Genomic DNA, 27,480 nt, shown 5'->3' with positions numbered 1-27,480 from the left:
ATTTTTATGCTGCCCATCTCACTGTTATAAGGTAAAGGTAAAGTTTCCCCCGCACATGCGTGCTAGTCGTTTCCGACTCTAGGGGCCGGTGCTCATCTCTGTTTCAAAGCCGAAGAGCCAGCGCTTGTCCGAGGACGTCTCCGTGGTCATGTGGCTGGCATGACTAGACGCCAAAGGCGCACGGAACGCTGTTACCTTCCCACCGGAGTGGTCCCTATTTTTCTACTTGCATTTTTACGTACTTTCGAACTGCTAGGTTGGCAGAAGCTGGGACGAGTAACAGGCGCTCACTCTGCTACGCGGCACTTGGAATTCGACCTGCCAAACTGCCGACCTTCTGATCGACAAGCTCAGCATCCTAACCCACTGAGCCACCGCGTCCCTGTTATAGCAGTTCTTTAATATGATGACCATCCAAGTTTATCCTCCAACCACTAATGCAGAAGGAGGGGAGGTTGATGCGATTTATGATCAAGTTCCATTTGAAATCGACATAATATGTAAGCAAGATGTGCTGTCCATGATTGGAAGCTGGAATGTCTACACTGGAAATAAATTTAAAGAGGAAAATGTCTGACTCGGGAAGCCAAAACAAAGCTGGATTCTGACCTACTGTATCAATTTCTGCCACTCCACTGATTTCTTCATAGTTAACGCTGACTTCAAACAACCACAGCGACACCTCTCCAAAGGGACATCATCAGATGGAGTATGTAGCAGTCACGTGGATAATATTACAGTAGTCTTTGACTTAGAATGGCAGTTGGGGCCAGAACTTCCACCATTAAGTGATGTGATCATAAAATGTAACTGCACTGCTGAGTGACAGCAATCCTTGCAGTCCCAGTTGCTATTGCTAACTGAATCCCACATGGTTATTAGGCAAGGCAACCTCTTGCCAGCTTTTCACAAGCAAGACAATGGGGAAAACAACAGGATATTGCAAGTCCCAGGTGGTTTGCATGCAGACTGGAAAGCAGGTAAGGTATGTGGTGCTGCCAGGTGTGTGGGAGGCTTGAGGGTGGAAGGAGTACACAGAGGGTGGAGGAGGCATCACAAGGCTTGGGGAAGATGTGAGCCAGGAGCAGCAAAGCTTGGAGAGGGTGAACAAAGTTGTGAGGAGGTGTGTGAGAGTGGAAGCAAGGCATGGTGAAGTTCAGAAAGGAATTACGGGGGGGGGCAACAAATGGACACCAGGGGTGGTCATCGAACAAACAGGCCCCCTGTCATACATCATAGACATTGGACAAGATTCACATATCCGCAGACACATAGACCAACTTCGGCGGCGCAGTCCTCAAAACATTGGGGGAAGGGGTAACGACGAATTACTAACAGAAGCACCGCCACGAAGCCCCGCACGCCAAAATTCCCCCGATCGGAATATACCATTTCAACACCCCGCTCCAAGTGACGCGGAACCTGCAGAGCCAGACCCCCTGCCCCCGGGGCCAAACCTAGAAGCCCCTGGGGAAAAGGAACAACCAACTGAGACAACCCCCCGGCGCTCCGAAAGAATAAAAAGACCTCCTACCTACCTAAAGGATTTTGAATGGGGAAACCCGAAAAAGAAACAGTTGGGGAAAAACCAACTCAATCAGAGGGAGGGGTAAGGGGTGTTGTGTATTTACTTATTGTTATGTATTCACACATGGAGTTAAATAGAGGTTTGGCAGGGCTGAGGTAAAGCCGTGGCAGCTTTTGACAGCTGTCAAAAGCTGCCGGGCAGAACTGCGCAAGCGCCAGCGATTGACAGCTCAACACGCGCTACCGATGACAGCTCCGAGCTGTCAAAACCGGACGGCCCCGATTGGCGGAGATAAACGGCGCGGGAACGGACTCACCCCGGATTGGTCAAACTGCCGGCAGCTGTCAGTATAAATAGATGTCTTGTTCTCGTGTTCTTTGCCTGGTTCAGAATAAAGGAGTTAACTGTTAAACTGGCTGTCTCGCTTGCTTACTTGACAAAGCACTGGCGACGAGGATGGGATGCCCGCTTGCCTAAGCTGAAGTCACTACCTAAGGGGAGAAGAGATTTTTTCCCTTAGCCGAGCTGGTCACTTGCTGAAGTCACTGGGAAGTCGAACTTCCATTCAACGCAAGCAGCGGCACCCACAATCACAGACAGCATGACGAACCACGGCCACATTAGAGAATTCGATACCCGCCACCCAGAAGGTTGGGAATCGCATCTGGGCCAGGTAGAAGGATACCTGGTAGTCAAGAAGATTACGGACGACCGGGCCAAAGCAGCCGCCCTCCTTTGGCTCAGCGGCCCCGCCGTATACGATGCCGCTGTGGGGATATTCACCCCGGAGCCGATCGCCACTATCTCATACGCCGACCTTACCGAGGGGCTGAGCAAATACTTCATGCCCATCAAGTCAGAACTCTACTGGAGAGTGAACTTCGCACAGAAACTTCAGCTACCTGACGAGCCAGCAAACGATTTCATAACCCGGGTCAGACACGCCGCACGTCGGTGCCGGTTCCCGGATTTAGAAGACCGAATCCGGGACCAGATCGTCATAGGGCTCAAAGACGAATGGCTGAGGAAGAAGCTGATCGCCAAGCCCGAAATGACGATGACCGATGTGGCGAGAGAAGTCATCGCATACGAGGACTGCCACGGAGACACCCAACGTGCACCTGACAGCGGACCCAGGGGGTCCGTGCACCAGGAGGACGGCGGATTCAGCGGTCCCGAAGATGACGACGGCCCCACAGACATAGATGCGGTACAGCGGCGGTTTGAAAAACTCAGGCTGCAACGCAACTACAGAGGGGGGCCTGCCAACAATCAGAGGGGCGCTAACTTCCCGCCAAACAGAGCAAAGTGTGCAAGCTGTGGCGGGAACCACCCAAGAGCGACGTGCCGGTTCCGCAGTGCCAAATGTCACGGGTGCGGGAAAACCGGTCACCTCAAAGCCGTGTGCCGCAGCCGGAGCCGGGAAAACCTGCATGATCTGGAGGTGACAGCCGAAGGTATGACCCTACACACACCCAGAGCCAGGCACAGTCCCGGAACCCTAGTGCTTAATGTAAGGGGGAGGGCGGAGAAATATACAGTCCACAGCACGCTTAAGCCCAAAGTCAAAGTGGACGTTCGGATTCAAGGAATTCCCTGTGAGATGGAAGTGGACTCTGGGTCCTCCGTTTCACTCATCTCATGGCAAACGTACAGGGACATTTGTAACAGAAGTAGGAAACAGCCCGCCCTTCGACCCACCAAACTCCACCTAGCTGACTTCCAGAAAACGCCCATTAAACTCCGGGGAAAAGCTTCCGTCCCCGTAGAGTTCAAGAAATTTAAAGGATCCCTCCCTATTCTTGTGACCCAAGAAAACAGAATCAGCCTGCTAGGATTAGACTGGTTTGAGGCACTAGGGATCGCGTTGACAGGTGTCAACGCCATTCAGCTGTCAAACTTGGAATCCGTCTGCCTTCAATTCGCGGACGTCTTTGACAGCTCGCTTGGAAAGTACACGGGACCGCCCGTATCCCTTAAACTAAACCCGAATGTAATGCCTGTCAGAATCAAGGCAAGAAGAGTTCCCTTCGCCTTGAGGGAAAAAATAGAAGCGGAGCTGGACAGATTAACAAACTTAGGGGTCCTCGAACCGGTAGAAGGGGCAGAGTGGGAGACACCCATAGTGACCCCAGTTAAGCCAAACGGCCAAATAAGATTATGTGCCGACTATAAGGCGACCCTCAACCTCGCATTGAATGCACATGCCTACCCGGTTCCGGCTGTCAAAGACATCCTCGCGGCCATTAAGTCAGGCGCCATATTTGCCAAGTTAGATTTGGCGCAGGCGTATTTACAGCTGCCTGTCACCCCTGACACCGCTTTGGCTCAAACAATTGTCACCCACAAGGGAGCATTCAAAATTAACCGCCTTCAATTTGGCATCTCTGCAGCCCCGGGAATCTTCCAGGAAATTATGGAGAAAACACTTAAAGGGATTCCCGGGGTCTGCCCATATTTTGACGACGTCCTAATTGCAGGGGAATCAGAAAAAGACCTAGCTGACAAATTAACTAAGGTGCTCCTAAGGTTCAGGAAGGCTGGTCTCAAATTAAAAAGAGACAAATGCTCCATCGGGGTGCCCTCAACAGAGTTCTTAGGGTTTAAAATAGACGCTAAGGGAATTCACCCCACTGACACAAAAATTAAAGCTATTAAAACAGCACCAACCCCTAAAAATAAACAAGAACTTCAAGCCTTCCTGGGGTTAGTTAACTTTTATCACACCTTCCTGCCTCATAAAGCCTCCATTGCCGAACCCTTACATAGGCTATTAGACAAAGGCAAACCCTGGACTTGGTCCTCTGAGCATGACAAAAGTTTTAATCTATTAAAAAACTTACTCTCCAGCAACACAACAGTAGCCCTGTTTAATGAACAGCTGCCCTTATGTCTAGCTTGCGATGCCTCCCCCTACGGCGTCGGAGCGGTCTTAAGCCATTTAACTAAAGAAGGAATACAGACCCCTGTAGCGTTCTATTCCAGAACGCTGTCAAAACCTGAGCGCAATTACGCTCAGATCGACAAAGAGGCTTTAGCTATAGTAGCTAGCGTAAAAAAAATTCATGATTATCTGTACGGCCGACCCTTTACCATCTTTACAGACCATAAGCCCCTGTTGGGACTTTTTACAGTAAACAAGCTAACACCACAGATATTATCCCCCCGCATCCTGAGATGGTCCACTTTCCTGTCAGCCTATTCATACAAGCTCGAATACAGGCCAGGGAAAGCCATGGGCCATGCTGATGGCCTGAGCAGACTACCCCAACCAATAGTCGACCCAGACCCAGCACCAGCTGGAAGGATACTGGCTATCTCTGAATTGCCTGAATGCCCATTATCCGTTAAAGATATCTCTGCAGCGACCGCTGCAGACAAGATCTTAGGCAGAGTCTTAGGATATGTCACAACTGGCTGGCAATGCACACCCCCAGACCCAGACTTCCAACCTTATATTTTAAAACAAAGGGAATTGTCCACCCATCAAGGATGTTTACTTTGGGGCAGCAGGGTAATCATACCCAACAAACACAGACTCAGGGTGTTAGAGAGCCTCCACGAAGGGCACCCTGGTACCGTCAAGATGAAGGCTCTGGCCAGAAGCTATGTCTGGTGGCCAGGATTAGACAAACAGATTGAGACACACGTAGCCGGCTGCTATTCCTGCCAACTGGTTAGAGCCGCCCAGCCACAGGCTCCCATACATAAATGGGAAACCACAAAGACACCATGGTCTCGTATTCATATAGATTACGCAGGTCCATTCCAAGGACAATCATTCTTAATTGTAGTAGACAGGTATTTGAAATGGCTAGAGGTAGCGCCAGTAGCTAGCACAACTTCATCAGCCACAATTCAAGTTTTAAGGGGATTATTCGCAACACATGGGCTCCCAGATGTTATAGTTTCCGATAACGGCCCCCAATTTACCTCCTACGAATTCCAGAGTTTCACCACGGCGAACTCTATTAGGCACACCACCACGGCTCCCTTTCACCCATCGGCGAACGGTTTGGCAGAGGTGATGGTGAAATCAACCAAAGAGGCACTGCGGAAAATAATCTCCGGCAACTGGCACCGAAGACTGGCACAATTTCTCTTATCACAACATACCACACCATGCACAACTACTGGGAAGTCCCCAGCAGAGCTTCGCTGGGGCAAAAGATTAACTACCAAACTAGACCGTCTACACCCAGACAGATCCCCTCCAGACCCAGAACCACCCCTCCAACATAGAAATCTTAACACAGGACAAGCCGTCTGGGCAAGGAATTACGGGGGGGGGCAACAAATGGACACCAGGGGTGGTCATCGAACAAACAGGCCCCCTGTCATACATCATAGACATTGGACAAGATTCACATATCCGCAGACACATAGACCAACTTCGGCGGCGCAGTCCTCAAAACATTGGGGGAAGGGGTAACGACGAATTACTAACAGAAGCACCGCCACGAAGCCCCGCACGCCAAAATTCCCCCGATCGGAATATACCATTTCAACACCCCGCTCCAAGTGACGCGGAGCCAGACCCCCTGCCCCCGGGGCCAAACCTAGAAGCCCCTGGGGAAAAGGAACAACCAACCGAGACAACCCCCCGGCGCTCCGAAAGAATAAAAAGACCTCCTACCTACCTAAAGGATTTTGAATGGGGAAACCCGAAAAAGAAACAGTTGGGGAAAAACCAACTCAATCAGAGGGAGGGGTAAGGGGTGTTGTGTATTTACTTATTGTTATGTATTCACACATGGAGTTAAATAGAGGTTTGGCAGGGCTGAGGTAAAGCCGTGGCAGCTTTTGACAGCTGTCAAAAGCTGCCGGGCAGAACTGCGCAAGCGCCAGCGATTGACAGCTCAACACGCGCTACCGATGACAGCTCCGAGCTGTCAAAACCGGACGGCCCCGATTGGCGGAGATAAACGGCGCGGGAACGGACTCACCCCGGATTGGTCGAACTGCCGGCAGCTGTCAGTATAAATAGATGTCTTGTTCTCATGTTCTTTGCCTGGTTCAGAATAAAGGAGTTAACTGTTAAACTGGCTGTCTCGCTTGCTTACTTGACAAAGCAGGAAGCAAGGCATGGTGAAGTTCAGAAAGGATGCGTGGTTGTGCATGAGTGGCCAGCACACAGCAGAGCAGCTTTGCAGTCTTCCCAGTTGCAATGTATGGCAGTGAAAGGTGGACCATAAGAAAGGCTGAGCATCAAAGAATTGAGGCCTTTGAACTAAGGTGCTGGAGAAGACTCCTGTGAGTCCCTTGGACTGCAAGGCAATCAAACCGGTCAGTCCTAGAGGAGATCAACCCTGACTGCTCTTTAGAAGGCCAGATCCTGAAGTGGAAACTCAAATACTTTGGCCACCTAATGAGAAGGAAGGACTCACTGGAGAAGAGCTGAATGCTGGGAAAAATCGAGGGCAATAGAAGAAGGGGACAACAGAGAAGGAGGTGGCTGGATGGAGTCACTGAAGCAGTAGGCGTGAGCTTAAATGGACTCCAGAAGATGGTAGAGGACAGGAAGGCCTGGAGGAACGTTGTCCATAGGGTCGCGATGGGTCAGACACAACTTCGCAGCTAACAACAACACAACAACAACAAGTTAAAAGCGATATTTTTAAACAAATGTGTAATTTAATCTATTCCCAAAGAGATCAGAATCTCTGTGCCTCCTGTTCCCCCCACCCCCACTCCCACTGCCCAGTAGCTGGCAGGTGAAGCAGAAGAAATGGCATGCTCAGATATTAAGAGAAATCATCAGTTGACAGTGGAAGAAAGAGCTAACAACAACAACAACAACAACAACAATGCCCTAGAAATCGCTGAACTGTGCAGGTTTTCACCTAAATTATCTAGGCAGATGCTAGAATCTCCTATTCCAAATTTCCTGCAAGGCAACTAAATATAGAGCCACATATTTCTACTTCAAGTCCAGATTACTCTCAGCATCCCATATCCCTTTGAGCGCAATATGAAACAGGCCAAGATGGGGTCCTTTCTTCTTTCCCCCAAGTAGGCCAAAGTAAGTAGAAAAAAAAGCCAGAGCGCTTCCTGAAATCCAGGAACAGACTAACATTTCCAGAGGTAAATTGATTGTGGAAGCTAACTGCCAAACTGGGCACTTGCAGAAGGTCAAGAGAATGTAATGGATTGGTAAAACCCAGATTTTTTATTATTCATTCTAAAGTTCATTTAATAAATAAATCTTAAAAGGTCACCTTTAGGGTCAGTATAAGCAATGGGATCATCTTAGGGCAGGGGTAGGCAACCTCAGCTCTTTTATGACTCATGGACTTCAACTCCCAGAATTCCTAGCTGACTCAGGAATTCTGGGAGTTGAAGTCCATGAGTCATAAAAGAGCTGAGGTTGCCTACCCCTGTCTTAGGGGAAGACAATAATTGTTTGCTTTTCAACTAACAGTGTTTTTTGGGTGGGGAACAAGCAATGGTTTAGGTCAGGGGTAGGCAACCTCGGCTCTTTTATGACCCATGGACTTCAACTCCCAGAATTCCTGAGTCAGCATAGCTGACTCAGGAATTCTGGGAGTTGAAGTCCATGGGTCATAAAAGAGCCGAGGTTGCCTACCCCTGGTTTAGATAGAGGTAGTCATTCCACTCTTGGTTCTGATGAACTGGGGATTCATATGACTTTCTCAAAACTTCCTGAAAGACAGTGGGAGAACTAAGATCAAAGAATACAAGGGATGCCTTCCTTAAATCACTTCCAGCCCTTCCAATTACTTCTCTGAGTGTTCCAGTTTTGAGGAAACAATCAGGACTGCCGTACATTACAACTGCTGTGAAATGAGCCTTCGGGTGTCTGTTGCTTTCCAAGGAGTTTCCACGCCAACTTGGCAGGACTTTGAAGCTGCTTCAAAAACCTCAGCTCAGCCCCATTGAGAGTCGACCGGACATTTGTTTTGCTGACACTGTCAAAGAGCCTGACAACCGCAGATAAGCCCAAAGTGAAAAGCAAGATGTGCCACACACCGATGCCATCCCCTTTAATCGTTAAGAAGAAGAACAAAGGACAAAAGCGCCTTCATCTTCACTTTCTGTGACTTCATTTTGGTGGAATTCTGAAAGTCCCAGTAGGACGCCCATCCCTAGCAAAGCTCCCATATATTTTTATTATTGCTGTATTGCTGCATTATGACCATATGCTTTCCTGGAGGCTAATGAGTGCCGGTTCCCTTTCATGCACACGAGGAAATGGCTGGAGTAAGCGATGCATGTTTAGTTTTATATTGCGCCCAGGTATAAGTCACCATAATTTACATTGATTACATCAAGAGACCATCTGTTTGCTTCCAGAATGGCCATTCCTCTCACACTGATCACACCTGCACAGCAGCAGCGTCACATCTGGCACATAAATTGCATCCTCAGGAGGCAGAGGTTTTATAACTCCTGGAAAACAGTACTTTCTACACCCTGTACTATACAATTGCGTGGCCTTGAGTGCAGCCACGTGCCTTTGGTTCTGCCTAATAGTCCGTGACTCACTCTGTTATTTCTCAGAAGCTTTCCAAGGGAATCTATGGAGAAGTCTGTTGTTGAAATGCCCTTCCAGAAAAGAAGTTCTTCCAAAGGTCTCACCAAGTTGGACACAACTAGTTTGGGGTCAAGATCTGCTCCTTATAAAGTAGGAAGGGCCAGGCTGTAGTGTTTTAATGCAAACACCAAACATTCAATATGATGGGAGTGAATGTGCATGTAACTATATTAAATATAATCACAGTAGTTTAAAAGAACAGCCTGGTAAATGGGTCCCATGTTATTAATCTTTTCCCTTCTTTCATATTCAAAATTATAGTAATAATTTGGGTCATTTTCCTGGACTTGCAGGGCTGTTTTCCACAGCTGAAGCATGAAACTGAGAAAAGGCACGCTTAGTTTGAGGTGTTCCTGACCGGTTTCTACATGCACAACCACACGTGTTCCAAATCACAATTTGTCCTTTGAACCTGCGCCCTTGGGAAACGAAGTGGCAACAAAGAAATAAAGGAAGCAATCTTGGGGTGGGGGGGAAAGGTTATTTGAAAAAAGGATAATTTCCAGATGGCAGGTAAAAGAGATGTGATCAACATCACGGCAAAACTAAATTAAAACAGAAGCCCAAGCATGACAGCGATCACCAGCATAGAATAGGAAGCTGAAGAGTAAAATACAAGATTACACCTTGAATATGAGGATAACCTGGCTGGAATCTCTGTCATTGTGTTGATTGCCATAGGTGGCTGATTGATCTTGCTGGCTAGAGTTAGATCTACATTTTCTTGCCATGTAGAATGTTCAAAATGAAACAGTTGCTCAACCCAACTCTACCTGCATTCAGCACTGCAGAAAAAGTATTGATTACTTTGATGGGTGGTGGGTGAGCTTCATTGGGACCTAGAAATTGGGAGGACAGACCTCTTGGTCTTATTAGACTCAGCAGCTTTTGACTGTTGGAGCTTGAAGACTTTCTATGGGTGTGTGAAAGTTCTTGAGAGTAGAAACTTTATAACAGAAAGATGTTACATTTGCATGAAATACATCACAGAGATAAGCAAAGGCTAGCACAGTGATGATGGACCTTTGATCCATGCGTCAAAGGTGAGAGCACATATTTTGGGTGACACGCCACCAGCACCTGACAACTATTCTTTAAAAGCACATCCCCATTCTCAGATGATTTTTGGAGGCTGCAAACACCACACAAGAATGCTCTCGCCTTTAAAAATTATGCAAGAACAGGGCAATGCTTTTGCATGGATTTGGGAGGCTGCTGAAAAGTATTATCCAAAGCTGCTTCAGGAATTGTCCGGTAGCCTTAAGATACCTGCTTATTCTCTTGACTCTAATCCAGCACCCTCCTGGTTGGTACATTTGCTTTACTCAGGATTTGGACTTATGCAGAAATGCTTGGCTTTCTCATTGTGGCTCAATACTAGAACTTTCCAATGAAACCCTACATTTTGTCAGTCTTAGGCACAAGAACACTATTTGCACTTTATTTGGGGAAGTTGGTTTCCATGCGCACACTGGCTTCATTGGTTTCAGTTAGCTTAAGTATTCAAGAAACTCTGTTATCTTTGGTCTTTGACTGAGGGGATAATGCTTTTCACTTTCTATCTGGATGCCAAGATCATATCTCTCCTTTCATCTCTGCTGCCTTGTTGAGATTCTTTGCAATTTTCTTAGCTATCCTTATCTTTGGAACAGATGACAAAACCACCTGGATAAGTGAGAATGCCTGTTCGCCTGTCAATTCTGGATCTGGGTTAAGGCAAGGATCAGCTTTACCTTCCCAAAGCTACTGCTTAATAAAGCCACATGTGTTGTTTAAAATCTCACTGGTAACTGACTGTTTTCACTGCGTGCCAAGTAGCAAAATATGTGTCTTGGGCAATACTGTATGATTGTGAGGATATACAGTATTTGTTTCCACCTGCTGCGGTGACATGCATTGGCAGACAAGTGACCTAGTTCTAACAGCTTGTCACTTTTTCTTCCCCCTCCCCCCCAGATTCATTGGCTCAGTTCTGGGCCTTCATATAACACGCACACCTTGGCTGATTCAGACAAGACGTCAGCTTCAGTCCTTTGGCTAAGTCTTCCAATTACCACCTGCGTCTCTCTGCTCCATTACCAGATGCCATTTAGTTGCATCATTTCTCTGGTTGAAAATTGTGTGCTGCTTTTGTTTTTATCTTCTGCACAGTCTAATTCAAGAAGTCCACTTTTCTCGAAAGTGACTTTCCTGAGCAATTCCCCAGTGTCGGCTATAGAACAATTATTGCTTTTAAATCTTACATCATATCCTTTCTCTGTAATGTATTTTACTAAGAGCAGAACTGACTCCACGTAGAATGCATCTTTAATTATTAAACCGAACACCTCTCCTTTGCGTAATGCACAACAGAGCCTCCCATATTTTTTTTCCATTTGTCAAAACTGCAGATTCCTGCTCACTCAATGAAATGACCTCTTTCTCTTTAACGAAATTAGAAAGTGGGGAAGAAACAAATCAGATGTTATCTGGTGATCTATTTCTCACATTCATTGCCATACAGGTAGTCCTCGACAATTGTTCATTTAGCGACTGTTTGAAGTTACAACTACATTGAAAAAAGTGAGCTGTGACCTTTTTTCACACTTACGGCCATTGCAGCTTCCCCATGGTCACATGATCAAAATTCGTATGCTTGGCAACCAGTTCATGTTTATGACGGATGCAGTGTCCCAGGGTCACGTGATTACCTTTTGTGATCTGCTGACAAGCCAAGTCAGTGGAGAAGCCACATTCACTTCACAACCGTGTTACTAACTTAACAGCTGCAGTGATTCACTTAACAACTGTGGCAAGAAAGGTCGTAAAATGGGGCAGAATTCACTTAACAAATGTCTCACTTAGCAACAGAAATTTTGGCCTCAATTGTGCTCATAGGTCGAAGACTACCTGTATTTCCTTTCTGCCCTCTACATAGCACTAACATGAGTTGTCACTTTTCGGATGCAGTTTTTATTTATTTTGTCTTCCTCTCCAGGGCCAATTTACAAATGAACCAAGCCACTGCAAATGAAACATTCACTTTCTTTTCTCCTGGCCTTACAAGCAGACTCTTGACTGGGAGCTACCTCTGATTTATGAGACTAATATGTGAGCCTATGAAATAAGGTAAAAGGAAGTGACTTCAGATCAGCATTCTCCTCAACAAACAGCAAACAAAAGAATAGACAAAGTCAGGAGGCAGTAAACTGTCTACCTCTATATTGCTGCTTGCAGAAATGAATACATTCAGACCTGCAGCACTTTATTCTATCCCCGTCATCCAGGACTATCATCATGCATCATAGATAAATGTAAGTATGTCTCGCTTAGCAGGCATTTGTGGTGACGCAGTGGTTAGAATGCAGTATTGCAGGCTAACTCTGCTCACTGCCAGGCGTTCGATCCTCACTGGCTCGAGGTTGACTCAGCCTTCCATCCTTCCGAGGTAGGTAAAAAAGGACCCAGAATGTTGGGGGCAATATGCTGACACTATAAACCACTTAGAGAGGGCTGTAAAGCACTATGAAGCAGTATATAAGTGCTACTGCTGTTCAAGTGTAGTAATACTTCATACAAATATCTTAGATACATAAATAAACATCAAAAATCTCCGTTCCACCACAAGTGGGCTCCTCAACATTGAAAAGTATTCTAAATCGCCATCAACAGCAAACTTTCTCAGAAAATCATCAGCATTTTCCAAAATAAACAAATAAATAAACGTTTAACTTCTGAATGAGGTTGATACTTTAAATGTACATGATCCTGGATTTTTTTAACATCAAATAATAATATTCTTCTTGCTAGCATTCCTCATCTAACTTTTTCATTGACTTGATATACTCAACCAGCTGACACTTTTTAAAAAAAATCACTGACCTGCCATATCTCTCACATATACACTTTTTATTCTTTTCTTTTGATGATTTTAATATAATAGATTAATACACATAGTAAGTGGAAATACAACTGTGATGGTTGATTTTTTTTGTTTATTTATTTACTTATCAATCAATCAAATTTCTATACCACCCATTTCAGCTAAGTGACTTTGTGCATTTACAACAAACGGTTGTATTGTCTTTGGGAAAGTGGGGTCAATATGTCTTCAAACCACCATGCTGAAGTCACCACATCATAGTTAATGTGTTGGATACAGGCTGGGAAGATTTAGATTCCAGTTCCCTTCTAACCGTGGCAGTTCTTGGGTGATTTTGGATTACTTCATAGTTTTCATTATGAGAATAAAATGAGGAACACACCCATATATGCCACCTTTTACACCTGGAAATTTAATAGTTGATAGATAGCTATTTTGTGCCATATCCGTGCCACACGGGATATGGTCAAAAAAGTGAACAGATGGCAACTACACATAAAAACCAGAATGGACCTTACAGCATAGCAGCTATCCGGATTTTCTTAACTCCACCTGGGGACACCTCTGCCCTGCCATCTGTCCCAATTCTTCTTAATTCTCTTGATTTTTTTTAGTGCACCATCATAACTATCCCACTCGAATCAGCTATACATTTCTGTTTCCCTCTCATAACAGCCTTTGAGCTTTTCCCCCTAAAAAAATCTGGAATCTCCCATTCTTGGACCCAGATCATCATCTAAGATGTTTACTTTTCCAAATAAAAGAGCATACTTCAGTAATGGATGGTAGGAATAACCATGTGGAGTTGGAAGAAGAGCTGGAATTTGAGTCCAGAGTAGTAATGTAATTTGAGAAAGCACCTCAGGCTTAACCCTCTCTACTTATCTTCAAGGTAAAGGGAGGGGGGAGGCAAACTGAGACTTGCAAAACTCTGTTACTGTAACCTTATAACAAAAGTAGTATCAGAATTCATAACTTTGGTTTCTTAGACTGGTCTACCTCAAAGGGTTGAGAACTTCTAAGGATCTCCTGGTGTAGAATTGTTTATTCTCCAATGCATTTTATGCCCTTTTATTTTTCTCGGAAGATTATGAGGTTGGCCTCATAAAACATTGCTTCCCTTTTTGACTTTTGCAAAATGATTCTCAATACATTTGGTGGACAGTTAAGGATTACATGCCCAATAGGACTTTTTTCTCCCTATTTAAGGACATACAACAAATGAACGTGTGAATGGCCAAGGCACTTATTGTTTTTAATTCTGTCATATCTCTCCAAGGACTCTCTCTTTATTTATTATTTGCATGAGCCAAGCAGAGAAATATGTAGTGAAAGTTTCCACTGAGCAAAATCTTTTCCAAGTAGGGTACTTTCCCACTGCTTTCCTAGTTCCAGCTGCTGAGATCATAAATATTAGACTCATCAGTAGGTTGATTGCAAATATTCAGCAAATTTCTTCTCCAAAGACACATCCATCTTTCTAAATTAAAGTTTTTGCCAAAGTTTTGGGTGTGTTGCATGTGGTCCATTTTTGTTGGTTACTTTAAGTCAGTGTTTCTCAAACCTGGCTGCTTGAAGATGTATGGACTTCAACTCCCAGAATTCCTCAGCCAGCTTTTTGAAGTCCACACATCTTCAAGTAACCAAGATTAAGAAACATTGCTTTAAGTCAGGGGTGTCAAACTCATGGCGTCATGTGACATGTCATGACGTATCGTGACTTTTTCCCCATTGCCGGAGCTGCAGTGGGCATGGTTTCGGCATGACACATCCGGTCCACGGGCCGGCAGTTTGACACCCCTGCTTTTAGTCATCAACTTGTCTTCAATTTCTGCTTTTCACAGAAGCACCGTGAAGTGTACAAGTGTGATGACGATCAAAAAATGCTTCAGGCTCCATCCTATTTGAGCTTTATCAATGTGTCAGTTGGCTTACTCTTATGCATGATGCATACCCCAACTTAACTTTCTTTCATCTCCTATTTCTCCCCTGTCTGAGATATGCGTAATTTCAATTCGTGTGACAAATACAGTGCTGCACTATCACAGGTCTATGGAACAGCAGTTTGATTTTTGGAAAATCACCAGCTTCACACATGAAAAGAGTTCCAATATACTGTAGGTCCTGCCCATGTAACATCTTACTCGTGTTTCATAATAGCCTACTGTTTATCTCCTTTTTCTTGTCCACCAATAAAATTAGGGGTAAATAGATGTGTCTACTCTTTTCACTCTGTTCTGTATCAAAATTAATCTGTAAATTTAAAAAGTAGTCTACGATATATAAATATGTGAAATGTGTGTTTCAATAAATATTTAAGTACAATTTTCCCCTCAAAACGCTTATTTAAGAAATCTAGATATCTTCATCAAGTTTAGAAATCAGGGAAATCTACTGGATACCTCGATGCTAGGCTGCCTGCTAAGAGGCAGCTGAAATTTGTAAGGATGTTTCAAATAACATTAATGAAATCTCATCAAATGAATACATGCATCAGGCAAGAATTCCCCCCTCCTTTAAGTGGGGGGGCAGGCTAAATTTTAGAAGATTGGATTGGACTTACTAGCTACATTTTTTTCTTCTTCTAATATTTAAAACATTGCATGATGCGCAGGACTATGGATTTCTTTGCTGAGGCACTGTGAATCCTTATGCAAGCCAACAGGAGCACCTGCTAAGGGCTTTCTCTGCTACAGATATTTCTGCTAAAAACTTGAGCCCCACAGTAAAGATATTTACCAGCGCGCTCCGAAGGGCAACTGAGGTGATCGTGTGTTGAATATTCCACAGTGATAAGACTTGAACTAGAATCAGATCACTGAATCCAAGGGTCAAGTGAACAAGCTTCCAGGTGGAAAGGCATAATATAACCTCAGCTGCACACTCAACTGTAGAATTGAAGCACTTGTAAATCTACAATTACATTTCGGTTTTGAGCTTTTTGAGAGCTGCCTAATATCTTCATTCTAATGAGATGGATTTAGAGTATATTTTGAATAGCATAGTTTTGCATATAGTTAAAAGTTTTGAAAGTACAGTCAACTGGGATAAATAGATGTCATGCTTTCTGTTTCTCTAAACTGGCAGGTGGAATCTGAAAGAAGCATCACAAATTCAGCCCAATCCTTTCCACTCCATTTCCACTTCAAATTACAACGGTAGTGGAAAAAAGTGACTTAGGACCATTTTTCACAGTTATGACCTTTGCAGCATCCCCCATGATCATATGATCCAAAATCAGATGCTTGGCAACGGATTCACATTTATGATGGTTGCAGTATCCAAAGGTCATGAGATCAACTTTTGCCACCTTCTGACAAGCAAAGTCAATGGGGAAGCCAGATTCACGTAACAACCGAGTTACTAACTTATCAACAATGATTCACTTAACGACTGAGGCAAGAAAGGTCATAAAATGGGACAAAACTCACTTAATAACAGAAATTTTGGGCTCAATTGTGGTTGTAAGTTGAGGACTACCTGTAGACATGGCCCAAGCAAAACTTGTTTTCCTGGAAACAGCAAATGCAGAAGGGCAAGGTTGGGAATATCATTCAGAACAGGGTTGCATTGGTGGCTATGAAAGGGTTAACCCTTTTCTCCAGGCCAATGTCTAAAGTCACCCATTCTCAAATCTGAGTTAAAGGCAGCTATTGGCAGCTATTAACATTAAGAAAACCAAAATCATGGCATCCGGCCCTCTCAATTCCTGGCAAATAGATGGGAAAGAAATGGAGGTAGTGACAGATTTTATTTTCCTGGGCTCCGAGATCACTGCAGATGGGAACTGTAGCCAAGAAATTAAAAGATGCTTGCTCCTCGGGAGGAAAGCAATGGCAAATCTAGACAGCACAGTAAAAAGCAGAGACATCACCCTGTCAACAAAAGTGCATATAGTCAAGGCTATGGTCTTCCCAGTTGCAATGTATGGCTGTGAAAGTTGGACCATAAGAAAGGCTGAGCGCCAAAGAATTGAGGCCTTTGAACTATGGTGCTGGAGAAGACTCCTGCGAGCCCCTTGGACTGCAAGGCGATCAAACCGGTCAGTCCTAGAGGAGATCAACCCTGACTGCTCTTTAGAAGGCCAGATCCTGAAGCTAAAACTCAAATACTTTGGCCACCTAATGAGAAGGAAGGACTCACTGGAGAAGAGCCTAATGCTGGGAAAGATTGAGGGCAAGAGAAGAAGGGGACGACAGAGAATGAGGTGGCTGGATGGAGTCACTCAAGCAGTAAGCATGAGCCTAAATGGACTCCAGAAGATGGTAGAGGACAGGAAGGCCTGGAGGAACATTGTCCATGGGGTCGCGATGGGTCGGACACGACTTTGCAGCTAACAACAAATTGGCAATAAACCAAGAACTGAGTCAGAGAGCTCAAGCCAAGGGATGCTGAGAAAAAGCACAACCAAGTTGGGAAAACCATTTTGCTCACGAGCTCAAACAGCAAACTTTTTAGAGCCCTTCCTAACCAGGATGAACCAGTTGCCAGCATGGATGGATGAGGCCAGGCCAGAATCTGAGAACATTCCCAACCATTCCAAACTGTAATTCCAATAGCTGATACTATGTATAAGGAGGAGGAAGAGACAGTGGTTACACCCCATGGTTCTGAGCTTCCTCCTCTTCAGACCCGTTGCTACTAACCTGTACGTGATCTCCCACGTTACAGCTACTTTGTGCCCCCAATTCTTGGGGAGTGGGCCTATCTCCATCACAGCTGCCTAAAGTCATGAGAATCGATGCTTCTCCAGTATTATCATATAAGATCACAATTGTGTATATATTTGCCATTTTTTTCCTAACCCGATGATAATGAAGATGCCTTCCCTTTCAAAACCATCCCTTGAAGCAGAACACCAAGGGAAAGTGAATGGAATTGAGAAAAATAAAAATCTGTTTTAGCTTCAAAGCACCCATACCTTGGCCACCCCAGAACTTGATACGTGAAGGACACCACATTCTAGCCCTGACAATTGTTTTCTTTGGAATAATTTCTAAAGCCATTTCTCTTTCATCAAACTAAATGAGAAGTGATGGGGGGAAAAAGAATTTCTTGTCTGATCCTAGATTTAATCATCTTTCCATATCGTACCTATGAGATTGCATGCTTGATAGGGAATTTCTTCCATAATGATCACTCCTGAATAATACCAAGGTCATCAAACACATCTCTCAGCCTAATCGTTATTTTTTTAAGGTACTTTATGCAATTAAAATACCTAAAACGTCAATTTTAGTAAAGCCTTCAGAGAAAGAACTTGGTGTAGTCCAACAAACAAGTCTCTCAAATTGCAAAGGCTTTTGCGTAGAAATTCCTGGTAGATTTTTTTTCCCCATATTGTTTTTATGACTAAAACAAAAAGAAGCAGGAGAGTTTCTAGGAAATATTTTGCTCAAGAGTCCATCAAATACAGCAATGATCGAACAAGGAAAAGGAACCGCCTTCCTCTCTTATTTAAACTGTCCTTCTATTGCTTTTCCCTTTTTTTATGCTCATCATGATCAGCCCGGACAAACTCTGTCCTGTGTAAAATTATCAATGCTCTCTGCTCTGTTAAATTCTCTGAGCATGGCAAAAATGCTCCAATTTTTTATTTTTATTTTTTTAAAAAAAATCTGCTCTCTCTCTCTTTCCGGAATGAAAAGCTGCCTCACCCACATACAAACACGACCGTCCAAGAGAATCACTCATGGACAGTTTCTTGTATGAACTAGAAAGGGTCCCTCATTAGAACCGTCTTGGCTGTGGGGAGCAAGGGTAGAAATTAGAAACAGATGGACTCTATTGTCAACAAAAAAAAACCCACCACCACCATCTCCTTTTCTAATGAAAGGCAGCCTGGACAAGACATGTATTTCAACAAGATATCAAATCCTTAATCTTAACCAGAATTTGCCCGATTTGGGTCTGTTGCTATGTAGGGGTTTGTTTGTGTTTGTTTTTTTGAATCTGATTTTGGCATCTCTTTCTCCCCACCCCACCCCACCCCGCCAATTCTCCTGCTTAAAGAAAATCCCAAAAGGGAGAAATACAAAGCTCAATTGCACACCTTTCGCGTCAAGGCTGAGCAGCAGGCAAGGCACAATTTTTCAAAGGGGAAAAAAGGGGAAGGCTGAACTGCAGCGCCAGATGTGCAATTAAAGGGCCCATCGGCGGAATCAAAGGCTGCCACCTCTCTCCCCATGCACGAGAGAAAGGTGCGTGGGAAAAATCTGTCTGGGTGACTGCATGCGTGCCCGTACTTCACATTAATGTGAGATAGAATGTTAACCGAAAGTCACCGGATTAGTTCAGCAAAACCTCCATCCTTGTTGGTTCCCCCTGACACCACATCAAAACTCCTCTGCAAACAGTCCACGGTGGAATTGCAAAAGGGAAGGACTCCCTATCCTCTTGTTTTCCATGAGAGCGTATTTAAGCCCTTACCTCTGTAGCAAAGCTCAACTCTCTGGTCAGCGTAGGAAGGCAGCCGTGGCCGTCCAGATGAGAGCACAACTGTACAAGTGAGGCTCTCTGACTGTCTCTAAACCCCACAAGCCCAGTTCACAAAATTGCACTCTCTCCTTGGCCCCTCCCAAAAGTTAGTGCTAAGTGAATACATATCCCTGATGTTTAGAATTGGCAACCAGTGGCCAGCATTGTCCTCAATTTATTCTAAAAAGCAGCCAATGCCTTGGCTGCAGCCAAAGGTGGGGTCAGCCAGCCTAAGAGATGCCTGTCATTCTCCAGGCACATTCAGGAAGCTGGTCATAAAAAAAAAACAACCCAAGACCTAAAAACCCCTGAAAATTCATACAGGCTGCCAAAATTGTCTTGTTCCATGCACTTTTTTGGTTATCCTTCACAGGGCCTCTGAAAGTAAATCCTCTGTCAAGAACAATCATAAGAAATGTTAATCTTGGAGAAAGAGGCTCTCTTCTTAAACACAAATGGAGGTGCTCAAAAAAAATTGAAATACATTTAAAAAGAGAGAGAGAGAGAGAGAGAGAGAGAGAGAGAGAGAGGGAGAGGGAGAGGGAGAGGAGAGAGAGAGAGAGAGAGAGAGAGAGAGAGAGAGAGAGAGAGAGAGAGAGAGAGAGAGAGAGAGAGAGAGAGAGAGAGAGAGAGAGAGAGAATGGATCCACGTATTTACCAATACTTTCATTCTGGAGAGAATGCAGGGGAATAACAACATCAAGCAAGCCATTTGCCACAAACAAAATAGAAACGACAGTATATTTTGGAAATGAATACCAGATGTTTTTAAAGAATGTCCTTTATCATTCAGAATTGGCTGGGAACAAAAGGGGAGAGGAGGGTGCAAAAGATGGCGAAGCTGACTCTGAAAACATTCTGGGTAGGGAACAAGATTTTCTATTTGCTTGTGCAACTTTAAACATTCTCCTCCCCCCCCCTCCAAAAAATACCCTCTTGGTTGTTGCTCATGGCATATACACTTTTAGAAAACATATCCCTGATTATAACATATTTAGACATATTATTAGGACTATCTATCTGTCCATCTATCTACAAAATAACAAACTTGGAAAGGACCTTAGAGGTCTTCTACCCAACCCCCTCCTCAAGCAGGAGATCTTATACCATTTCACACAAATGGCCGTCCAATCTCTTCTTAAAAACCTCGTGATGGAGCACCCACAACTTCCAGAGTCAAGCCGTTACACCAGGGGTCCTCAAACCTGGCCCTTTTATGACTTGTGGACTTCAGCTCCCAGAATTCCTCAGCCAGGCAAGCTGGCTGAGGAATTCTGGGAGTTGAAGTCCACAAGTCATAAAAGGGCCAAGTTTGAAGACCCCTGTTCTGATCCAACTCCAAGCTCAAGCAGGAAACCCTATCCCACTTGCATCCCTCATAAATCCATGCCAGTTGCTAAGCAACCAAGTGACCATGAGGATGCTGCAGAGAATTAGTGGTCCAATTTTACTCAGTAAAGCAGAGGTCTTCAAACTTGGCAACTTTAAGACTTGTGGACTTCAATTCCCAGAATTCCTCAGCCAGGCACGCTAGCTGAGGAATTCTGGGAGTTGAAGTCCACAAGTCATAAAAGGGCCAAGTTTGGAGACCCCCTACATTACACAGATTAATTGTTCTCACTGTCAGGGAATTTCTCCTTCATTCTAGGTTGGCTCTCTCTTTAATGATGTTCCACCCGTTATTTCTTGTCTACTGTCGGGTGATTTGGAGAATAAGACAATTCTTTTTATTCCTTTTTATGCTCAGCTGAGCAAGGGCCATAGTCCAGGACATTTGTATAAAGTTATGTGCCTTCCACTCTAAATACCTGGATCTGCAGCCAGGTAAAAGAAGATGGGAAGGAGATGCAGAGGGAGAAAAACACGCAGCTCTTCCACGTGACTGAACTAAGTGCCATTAGCCAGTGCAAAACTTCCAGCCCCCTATTCTGCAGAACAAGGACTTTATGCATGCAGAAGAGAGGCTGGGAGGGGGGGACAATAGCTCTTTGGGGGGGGGGGGTTGTCGGTTCTCCAACCACAAAGCATGATTATTCCAAGAGATCCAAGAACAATCATCTCAATCATCCAGGTCATAGTTCTCCCAAAGGTGCTTTTTTGCAATAGGAAACTGGACTTCCTTGTTTTTTTTTTCTTTGAAAACAATTCACTTCTGATCCAAGAAGCTTCTTCAGAACTTTAGGACCACAAAACCAGAAGAATGATATCTGCTGCTTTTCATTTTATTCCCTTGCCATCCAAGGCAAGACCCAGGGCTACTGTCTAATGGCAGGGCTCTAATCTCAAAGAAATAACACTCCTTGAGGTTAGAGAATTGGTCGCAAAGGTCTGCCAGCCACCCAAAAACCTACTTCCTCCATACAGATGGGGGGGGGGGTGTCTCTGGAAATACTCTTCTCTCTACAACATGGGGAAGAAGACAGCGGAAGCAAGTCTGCAACTCCTGCGCTGAAGCTCTGGTCTACTTTGCCATGGACATGCCAACTGCAGGGCTGAAATGAGGCTGAGGGCATCAGAAATGAGAGAAGAAGAAAATGGGGGAATCAGGGAAATGAGGTGGGGGGATGAAAAATGAAGAGAGAGGGGAGGGAGGGAGAGGGAGAGAGGGAGATTAGGCAATCTGATTTGGGCTGGAAAGCATTCACACTGTGGACCAAACATCCAAAAAGACAACCCCACCCAAAAAGACAGAAGAAAGAAATGATACATGTTATCATCATGCTATTTTTGAAAGCCAGAGACACATTAAGCCAACGCAACATACAAATATACAATATCTTCACAAAATTGAGCAAGGGAGGCATCAGGCTTCTCTTCTCTTTGTGGAGATAACAATCCAGGCAAAGTAGTTTGCGACTGCCATCATACCTTTGACTTTGGGGAAGTAAACTGTTCATCTCATGGATTCGCAGAAATGCAGGCGACTGCCGCCTTGAACCTTCCACAATCCTCATTCCTCAGCCACTCCAGCAAGTGTTTGTTGCAGGTGAAACCTTTTCCAAGAGGTGTCCATAACATTTGAACAGATCGTGGTGTGATCATGGATCACAGACACTCACCAGCATTTGGACGAAATGTGTAGCTGCTAGAAATATAACTAGAGACTTTACATTTGGCTGGGGGGTGGGGGGAACTTGACACATAACTCTATTTTAGTTGGAAGCTAGACAGCTGTAGGTGAGTCTTTAACCCAATCTGTCGGTGTTTCCTCAATGAAATGCAAAAGTTAGAGGTAGGATTGGAGAGCCAAGACTGACAAATGATCGTATGAAAAATGAATTCTTGTTAAAAATAACAAGTAGTCCTCAGCTTATGACCACAATGGAGCCCAAAATTTCTGTTGCTAAGCGAGACAGTTAAGTGAATTTTGCCCCATTTTACAAGTTTCCTTACCAGAATTACTGCAGTTGTTAAGTTAGTAACACAGTTGTTAAGTGAATCTGGCTTCCCCATTGATCATGTGACCCTGGGACATTGCAACTGTCATAAATATGAGTCAGTTGCCAATCATCTGCATTTTGATCACATGATCATGGGGATGCTGCAATGGTCATCAGTGTGAAAAACAGTTATAAGTCATTTTGTTCAGTGCCGTTGTAATTTCCCAACGGTCACTGGACAAACTGTTGTAAATCGAGGATTAACTTTATCATCCAGCCAGTTTGATGACTAAGAGGTACTTAAATTAGATGGAAGCAAACCATAGTAATTCCATCTTTTCCCAGTCAGTTGAGAAACTACCGAAAGATTAACCCTTAATTGGTTGATTGGTTGAAAATCACTCTGCCCGGAACCAGAGGCTAGACAAGGTAGAAATTTTGTCTTTGAGAAATTTATATTGTGAGAGAGATATCTTTATTAAACTGGTTATTAAAAGTTGGTCATATTCACTGAAGTGATAAAACTGGGTCTGTCTGAACCATTTCAAAGCCTGATGCTATTTCAAGAGTTGACAGAGATATAATTTTGCAGCTGTTTTTTTTAAAAATATCCCTGTTGAAATCCTCAGAGGAATGAAGGCAGGACCAACTTACTTTTTTAAAAAAGAAGTACAACCTTTTGGCCAGGAAATGTTGCTCAATTTTGATATTTATAAATTCCCTCCATACTTAGACCGCTAAGCATCAGCAAAGGCTTGGCCAAGGCCCTTCTTTCTGCTATTTACTTACTTAGGCCAAGTGAATAATTTTCTTGAGAAAACTTCCATAATGTAATATTTTTTCCCCTTCTTTGCATGGGCAATCTAAAATTAGATGGTCCAGACAGGATTTTATGTTTCGCTTTGTTTTTTTATGATTTTTATTACCCTTCTCTAGCTTATTCCTCTGAACGCTCTTAAAGCATGGTCCCCAGGACTCAACGGTATACTTTAGCTCAGGGGTCTCCAAACTTGGCAACTTTAAGACTTGTGGACTTCAATTCCCAGAATTCCCCCACCAGCATAGTTGGTTGAGGAATTCTGGGAGTTGAAGTCCCAGGTCTTAAAGTTAGCAAGTTTGGAGATCCCAGCTTTAGGTGAACTCTCACCAAAGCAGAATAAAGTGGAATTATTTCCTCCAATGATTTGGAAATTGTACTTTGGGAATTCTGAGAGTTGACGTCCACCTATTTAAATGTAGCCAAGGTTGAGAAATACTGGTCTAAATGAAGACTTTTGTACTTGTCAAGTTAACTTGAAGGATTGTATGTCTCCCCAGATCAATTGAATCTCACAGGTTTTGACACATTGGGCTTCTTCAGTTAAACACTGTCAAGACTCTCTCAGGACTCAGGAAATGCATCTCCTCAGTAGCAGCACCTGCTTTCTGGAATGAGGTTCCCTCAAAATCTGGATGGCCCTCATTCTGCTCTGGTTCAGAAGAGCCATGAAGACTTGACTTTTCTGTGGTGGCACGGTGGTTAGAATGCAGTATTGCAGGCTAATTCTGCTGACTACCGGGGGTTCGATCCTCACCGGCTCAAGGTTGACTTAGCCTTCCATCCTTCCAAGGTTGGTAAAATGAGGACCCAGATTGTTGGGGGCAATAGACTGACTGTCTAAACCGCTTAGAGAGGGCTATAAACCTCTATGAAGGGATATATAAATCTAAGTGCTATTGCTATTGCTGTTGCTATTTTCACCCAGGCTTTTGATGAAGGAGAGTGTCCTTGTCATCTTGTCTCTTTAGTGTTTGATTGTATTGATTTGATTGTAATTCCTTTGTTTAGTAGTGAGCTGCTCAGGACCATTGAGAGTTGGGCTATTATTGTTATCTCTATCTCTGAAGCAGAATGTAATCCAACTAATGTCCTGTTTGTTTTCAAGCTGCTATAAGATGTCCCCAAAGTGCTTTTTCCAAAAGGCAAGTGGACTTCCTTGGTGTTTTTTTTCTTTTAAAACATTTCTCTTCTCAACCAAGAAGCTTCTTCGGAACTGAAAAAGTCAAGTTGCCTTTTGGAAAAAGCACCTTTGAGACAATCATGAGCTGGATGATTGACAATCCCTATATGCACTCCCATAAGATACCTACCATTTTGTTTCCAACAGAAAGTTGTGAGAAACAGGTGGTATATATTCCTCATCTAATGGGCTTCTTCCCTGCCCACCTACCTTTTTACAGAAGCCAATGGAATAAATCATACATTGTAAACCAAGCCATAAGTAAATGTATTTTCAGCTGTGAACTTTGTCAATGGAATTCACCTGGAAAATGGAGTCTAGCAAACAGAGTGTACATATAGAATTAAATATAATAAACCTTGAGGAGCATAACTATGAATATTCTTTTTTCAACTCTCTTGGTAAATGTGGATTAAATCCAGAGTTATAAATAAGTTGAGTATGACATTTTATTGCGTGTCAGAATTCTTGCTGTCATCACAGTTAAACCCCCTGAAGGAACTTCTAGCAAAGTGTTTCTCAAACTTTCCACACCTGTGGGCTACTAATAAATGCAAGAAAATGTGGAGACCACCCAATTAAACAAACACCCCTCATCTTTCATGCTTTCATCTTCAAAAGTATAGGAGTTCATGTTTTTTTGGCAACTCAAATGATTGTGTGTGCCTTCTCACCCCCTCTATTTAAAAAAAAACAACCTAACTAAAACTAAATTCCATACCTCAAAGCTGTAATCGAAAATAAAATATGGTAGACATCTGTGAAATACTGGTGGTCTATAGGCCATATTTTGCAAATCACTTATACTTGATTTTTTTAAAGCTCTGAGCAGGCCAAACCACTACTAGCATGGCAATCTTTTTGTTGTGTTGTGGGTTCTGGAGAGCAGGAACGACGCCGAGACGATGAGTACAGCATAGCAGCTCTTTATTAGGTGAAGGGACTATACTGGGGAATAGGGGCTACCTGCGCTTTTTATATACCTGGCCAGCACCTGGCCAGCTACTCAACCAACCAATCAGTTTGAACCTCTGTTTCCCGCCGAAATGCTTCCCGCTAAAGCAGTTACAGTTCAATGCCTCCTGGTGGTGACTCTTATACACAGCTTTAGGTGTTGCAATAAAGCTTAATACATAACACTTTTGACATTAATAGTCACATGGTACTTTGGTTATCTGCAAGGTAAAACTAGCTTTAGAATTTCTCTTCTCTTACAACTATTCTGAACTTTTAGTCCCAAGCGTTGTCCATTTTCTTGTGTTTTAGATGAGCTTTCTTTAAAGACATCTTTAAATTATTTGCTTATGTTTAGCCACATTTATTGTATCTATTTATATGGCAATTGTAGAATATTACATTCCAAGGGTATGCTGTGCATGGCAAAAGTTATACATTAACAATAAATTAATTATCCACCTCTGCTGTGACATATTTATCCACAGCGAAGGCTACCAGATCTGGGCTGCAACATCTGGATCTACCACATGTGTATCCATTTATGCCTGCCATTCATTTTAGAACAAAAAAAGCCCTGTATATGTTATAAAAACAGCTGTAAAATGGCTGTTTTTATAACTTATAGTGTAAAACTGTAAGTTCTTTTGGAAGGGTGTTAATAATATATGAACCAGCCAATGAATGTCATTTAACTGATCATCCCTCACTTCCGCTAATTCTTTGTTGATCCTCAGCTATGAATATAAGCCCACAACTGGACAAAATTCCACTCAACATAGAAGAATTTACTTCTGAATAAACAGACAGAGGATTTTTATCATTAATTTTCCCTTTTTGTTAAATGCTGTGCTCTTTTTGAAACATTTTGGAATCTGCATGTAAGCAACACAGACGGCTATGGGGAAAAGAGCTCATAAATCTTGCCAGCCCACCTCCGAATGGGCAATTCAAAACAACTCTTTGATTTTTCTTTCCATCGTATCTTATGTCTATATCACTTGGATCAGCCGCACTACTCAATATAGTTAGACTTCACCCCTCCCTCCTGCAGAAATCACCCATTGCTCACTAATTAGTGGAAATGTAGGCATTTCATGAGGTCAACAAAACTCAGCTAAAACCTCAAGGAGGGTGGGATTCAGAACAGTATAAGGGGGGCATATAGCCGGCAAGGTTTTGATTCACATCCTATTTTAGCCACAAAATTCCTTGGTAGATGTTTTATGTATGCAAAGAGAGGCTGACCAATGTGTTTTGCCCCAGGCAAGTTCTCAGCTCTTCCATCTTAACTGCTAAGTAGGGCAGGTCTTGTTGGAGAACCATCAGTCACTGGTGCAAAGGTTAGCAAATCTTGAGAGTCAGAACCAGGCTTAATGGTTTCTAGGTTTTGTCCTGCAAAGGGGGACGAGGGGTGGGCTGGGGAAGAATCCTCATTTATAGGTTCTCCTTGACTTACAACCATAATTGAGGCCAACATTTCTGTTGCTAGGCAAAACAGTGGTTAAGTGAATTTTGCTCCATTTTACAACCTCTCTTGCCACAGTTGTTAAGTGAATCACTGCAGCTACTCAGTTGGTAACACAGTTGTTAAATGAATCTGGCTTCCCCATTGACTGTGCTTGTTAGAAGCTCACAAAAGGTGATCACATGACCCTGGGACACTGCAACCACCGTCAATAGGAATTAGTTGCCTAGCATCTGAATTTTGATCACATGGCCAT

The 27,480-nt window shown here is 43.7% G+C and overlaps 1 protein-coding gene across 1 annotated transcript in view; it reads right to left on the bottom strand.

Annotated features, from left to right (window-relative positions):
- CALD1 (caldesmon 1) overlaps positions 1 to 19,457 on the bottom strand; it is a 226,826-nt gene extending 207,369 nt beyond the window's left edge. The window contains exon 1 of the mRNA XM_081331793.1: positions 19,375 to 19,457. The gene's annotated coding sequence lies outside the window, so the exon portion shown is untranslated. The remainder of the gene's footprint in view (positions 1 to 19,374) is intronic.
- Positions 19,458 to 27,480: the final 8,023 nt, after the last annotated feature.

Source organism: Vipera berus (genome assembly GCF_964194415.1).
Source record: "Vipera berus genome assembly, chromosome: 6".
Classification (NCBI taxonomy): domain Eukaryota; kingdom Metazoa; phylum Chordata; class Lepidosauria; order Squamata; family Viperidae; genus Vipera; species Vipera berus.
The sequence above is the reverse complement of the archived record's forward strand: the minus strand, read 5'-3'. Positions and strand labels throughout refer to the sequence as shown.